The 5582-nt window shown below is 33.1% G+C and overlaps 1 non-coding gene across 1 annotated transcript; it reads left to right on the top strand.

Annotated features, from left to right (window-relative positions):
- Positions 1-2005: 2005 nt before the first annotated feature.
- On the top strand, positions 2006-2112 carry LOC128042682 (small nucleolar RNA R71). Its single transcript, XR_008198195.1, has one exon. It is a non-coding gene; the product is annotated as a small nucleolar RNA R71 (small nucleolar RNA).
- Positions 2113-5582: the final 3470 nt, after the last annotated feature.

Consider the following 5582-nt stretch of genomic DNA (forward strand, 5'->3'; position numbering starts at 1 on the left):
ACCTTATATTCGTGCAGTCACTGTGGCTTGCGGAGCCAAAGCTCCTCTTTCTCGTTATCAATTATTCTACCAAGATAAGGTTTGAGTCGAGTATTGTTTACCTAAATGTGCCAAACTAAGAATGAGATACCTCGACTGTACCATATAGGAAGACATTCAGTACCGTAAATGGGTTTGATCCGTTTGCATCAAGCTCCGAAAGGGCAATTCATGGATCTCTTTTGTCCAGTAGTGCTTTATCCCTAACCTTAAATTGGTTCGTTCCATTCACATGCTCCTCATGGCATCATTTTGGCTCTTCATCGTGTTTTTTCGGTTTCTCCTTAACATGTGTTTTCCATTCATCTAATTCATCTATTTACACCATTCGTTCTTTATAAGTTGTTCTATTTCTGCCACTTTGACTAAAACATGGATCCATCATGTTTTCAGGAGGAATTTCCTACAAAAAAGGTTGAGCCACATGGTTACTAACATTCACAGAACATTTAAAATCTTCTCAATACCCAGAGACTCTCACAGAATCACATTCTTGGAGAATAATCTTTTCGTCACCTACACGAAACACAAGTTCACCCGTACCAACATTGATAATAGTCCTAGCAGTTGCTAAAAATCAAATGTACCTCACTATCCTCATCTATATCTAAAACAATAAAATCAATGAGGAATATGAATTTATCAATTTTTACAAGCACATCCTTAATAATACCCCTAGGATATCTAATGGTTCTATCTACTAGTTGAATACTCATCCTAGTTTGTTTGGGTTTCCCAAAACCTAGTTGTTTAAACATTTTATAGGGCATAACATTAATACTAGCCCCTAAATCAGCCAAAGCATTATCGATACTTAAACTACCAATTAGGCAAGGAATAGTAAAACTTCCTGGATCTTTTAGTTTGTTGGGTAGTTTATTTTGTAAAATGGCCGAGCAGACTGCATTGAACTCCACAGTCAACGAGTTGTCTAAAATTCTTTTGTTTTCCAACAGCTCCATTAAAAATTTGACGTAATTTGGCATATGCGAAAGAGCTTCAACAAATGGCAAGTTAATATGTAATTTTTTTAAGAGCTTGAGAAATTTACCAAATCGTTCATTTGTGTGGTCTCTCTTTGACGCGTCAGGATATGACACTCGAGGTGTATATTCTTTGACAGCCGGCTTTTGCTCTTTCTTTTCTTCCTCAACCTTATCATTGTTCACCACTATTTCTTGCATTTGTTCTTGTTTAGATTCAAATAACCCTTCCACGTTTCGAACAGTAATTGTGTGAAGTTGCTCCCTAGGGTTAGGTTTAGTATTGCTCGGCAAGCTACCTTGTGGTCATTTTGAAATTATCTTAGCAAGCTATCCTATTTGGTTTTCTAGTCCTTGACTTGATGCTTGCTAATTTTTCAGTGCTACCTTAGTGTTTTGAAAATAAGTTTCTGACACCGATATAAACTTTGTCAACATCTCCTCAAAGTTTGGCCTTTTCTCTTACTGATAAGGTTGTTGGAAGCCTAGAGGTGGTTGTGATCTTTGATTTCCTTAACCACCCCAAGAAAAATTACAATGGTTCCTCCAACCTGCATTATAGTTATTACTATAAGGTTTATTTTGAGACCTAGAATTACTACCCATATAATTGACTTGCTTGTTTTCTATGCTAGGACCGAAGGGTAAACATTCTGGATGATTCATTCTACTTCATTTATATTGCAGTGCGTCATCGGATGCTCCTGCAAAGAAATATATAAACCATCAATTTTCTTATTTAATAATTCTACCTAGTTTGATAACATGGTGACTGTATCTAAATTAAAGACACCTACGGCCTTTATCGAATTTGTCCTCATTGCTTGCCACTAATAATTATTCAGGGCCATATCCTCTATAAACTCATAAGCCACTTCTGGTGTTTTATTGTTAAGCATTCCACTGACTGCTGCATCGATTAATTGCCTAGTTGAGAGATTCAAACCATTATAGAAGGTTTGAACTTGCAACCATAAGGGGGTAACCTATGATGAGGGCACCTTCTCAATAAGTCCTTATACATCTCTCATGCATCATATAGCATCTCTAAATCAATCTGAACAAAGTAAAAGATATCATTCCTCAACTTGGTTGTTTTAGATGGTGGGAAGTGTTTCAGCAGAAATTTCTAGATCATTTGAGCCCATGTAGTGAACCTCGTGGTAAAGAGTTTAACCACTGTTTAGCTTTGTTCCTCAACGAGAATGGGAACAACTGTAAGCGAATGGCGTCATCAGTGGCATCATTCATTTTGAAAGTGTTGCAAATTTCTAGGAAATTTGTCAAATGAGTATTTGGATCTTCATCTTGCAAACCGTCAAACTAAACATATTGTTGTACCATCTAAATAGTGTTCGAATTTAGTTCGAAATTATTTGTAGCAATAGTGGGTCGTACAATACTCGATTTAGCCTCAGTTAGAGTGGGGTTGGCATAATCGTACATAGTACGAGGAACAGAAGCTGCAACAACTGTAAGAGGTAGCTGAATATTCTGATTATCACCCATCTCCTCAGTAATAATGTTGTCCTCTTATTCGCCTACTATATTCTATCTACTCTACCTTACTTCTCTACGATTTTTGTGAGCTGTATTTTCAATTTTGCTGTTAAAAAGTAATGGTCCCGATGAATTTCTTCTAGTCATAAACCAAAAGAACCTGCCAAAAGCAAATGAAAAGAAAAAAAATTAGAATGTAAAAATTAAACTAAAAGAAAAATATAAAAATAAAATAAAATAAAAGGCAACATTTATAAAAACAATTTGTTCCTAATATTTTAGTCCCCAACAATGGCACCAAAAACTTGATGTGTCTCACTGACTAACTAAAAATACGACGAAGGCAAGTGCACCTATTGATAGATAGTATAGCTATGGTGAGTAGAGATATTATATCCACGAGGACTAAAAGTATTAGTAATTATCATTTTCTTATTATTTAGCCGACAAATTGGAGTGATGTGTTTTAAACTAAATTTATTAAACTAATTTAATTAAGAACTCAATAGAGAATGAATAAGGAAAATAATCGAAAGATAACCAATGAGAAAGACAATACCCAGGAAAGAATCCACATAGACTTCACCTATTATTATAAATCTGAATTAAACGATTTATTCACTTGGTATCTTGATCCGTAGAAATCCCTAAATTATGCTAATATCTCTTTTGAGAATAAGAGCAATTGACTCTAAGATGATTAGTTGAAATCTCTTTCTAATTAAAACCCCTATCACCACATTAACTCGATCTATAGATTCCCTTATTAGATTTGACTCTAATCCAGTAGATTTATATCGTCCTATTTCTAGGATTCTCTGATGGCCCCTATATCTCTTCTTCTATTTGGTATTTAGACTTTAGAATGCTCAAAAAGCCTAAAAACTACGTTCTTCCGAATGTTTGGGAAGCAGGTTGCAAAATTGACATGGGCTGGCACATGGCCTTGTATCCAGCCTGCGTGGCTCCTGAAATCTGCTCTTTTTCTCTGATTTTTGCTCGTTTTTCACTCATTTTACTCCCAAATGCTCACCTAAGTATAAGAACATGAATTAAAAGGATTAGGAGCGTCAAATTCACCAATTTGCATAAATCATCATCTAAAAACGTATTAAGAATGGGATTAAAATATATTAGTTTTATCATTTATCATAACAATTTAGCCATTTTAAATATTAGTGGCCGGTTGATGGCTTTTAAACTTGATGATAATGTTTATTGTATTATATTGTTAAGTTAATAATAAGTAAAATGTGTTAACAATTAAAAGAAAAAGACACCAAAAACATCATTCATCGTCTTTTACACCTCAAAAATTGATTCTTAGAAGGGAGAATACCTAAGCTCACGTCTAAGTTTCGCTCTTCAATTGGTGAGTCGATTTTTATCTGTTTTTTGTAATTTTTATATTTTTGGAATCCCGGGAGCTTGATTTAGCTAGCACAAGGATTAATGTGGAAAAAATTCAAAGATTTTAAAAGTTTCCAATGATGATTTTTGAAGATTTTGGTGTTAAATGATTGCATGTTAAACTCAATTATTAAGTGGGACTAATTTGTAAAGTGGATTTTGTCAGTTTTGAGTCTAAGGACTAAAATGTAAAATGTGTTAAATTTGATGTGAAATTTCATAAAATATATTTCTATAGAGTTAGAGAAGGATGAAATGAAAAATTGTTTTAAAAATAAAACTTAAATGTGAAAGTTATGGTGATTTCGGTTTAAGGATTAAATTGAATAAAATGTAAAAATTTAGAGAAATGTTGTAAAATGAAATTAATAGGTCATATGCATATATATGATTGTGGTAATGCATTTTAGATTGATAAATTAAACTTAATTATTATATAGATCAAGGGTTGAATTGTACAAAGGAAATTTGAGGAAAACTAAAAATTACGAATAGTCCCTACGATCAAATTCACTAGTTGGTTGTCTTAGGTAAGGTCACAGTATTGAAATGTGTTTATATGTATTCATAGTGGCTAAATTGTGTATATAAAATTATATATTGTTAAATTTTAAATTTTACAAGGTTTATAATTTAGTACTAAATGTGATAAATGAAAAGATCTAATTGAAAGTTTGAATACTTGTAAAACATGATTCACATGGATTTGGAATGAGTGTGATTTGATTATGGCATGTGTACTAAAAACATGGAAGTGCCCCTGTATTATAAATGTTATGAATCATGTATAAATGCCCGTTTGAACGTAGTAAATGATTAGGATACGATTGGCATGCTAATAGGGTCAGAATACGTGCTTGTACGGGTTTGCACTTTGATGCCTATATGTTTACACTTCGGTGTCCCTGTTCACACTTTGGTTTCCCTGTTATCACTACGGTGTTCCCTGGGATGGTGTAGTTACCTAAGTATCCAAATTACTTTTGCTATAGTTCATCAGGCTAATTAAAGCTATGAATAATTGATAAATTATTTAATGGTACATGTTGAATTTATGTGAACAAACTAGATTGAATAACATGGTAAACATTGAATTACTTGGTGAATCAACATTATGAAGAACTCACTTGTTTCTTGTGAACTGTTATGTTAGGTTAACGATATTATGTTAATTATTTAATTACATTTGCTTGGTTGAGGTAAGTTTGTATATACTCTAACTATGAACTTACTAAGCTTACATAAAGCTTACTTTATTTCATTTCATATTTTTTTGTAGTTTTCATTCTGCAGAACAGGTCTATCAGATCAAATGTAACACCCCTTACTCGAGACCGTTGCCGGAGTCAAGCACGAGGCATTACTTAGCTTATCTTACTAATTCGGAGCATAAAAATTTACATTGAAAATTAATTTCACTATTTACAGCAAATCTGTCCAATCGCGCAACAGTTACTAAATTGATTATAACTCGAGCTACTAGACTCAAAATTTAATTCTGTAAATTTTCCCTAAAACTAGACTCATATATCTTCCTACCATAAATTTTTTAGAATTTTTGGCCTAGCTAATTAGTACATTTTATTATTTAAAGTCTCCCCTGTTTCACCATTCGACTGTTCTGACCTCTTGTTACTAAAAATAAATTTT

Source organism: Gossypium raimondii, chromosome 7 (genome assembly GCF_025698545.1).
Source record: "Gossypium raimondii isolate GPD5lz chromosome 7, ASM2569854v1, whole genome shotgun sequence".
Taxonomy (NCBI): Eukaryota; Viridiplantae; Streptophyta; class Magnoliopsida; order Malvales; family Malvaceae; genus Gossypium; species Gossypium raimondii.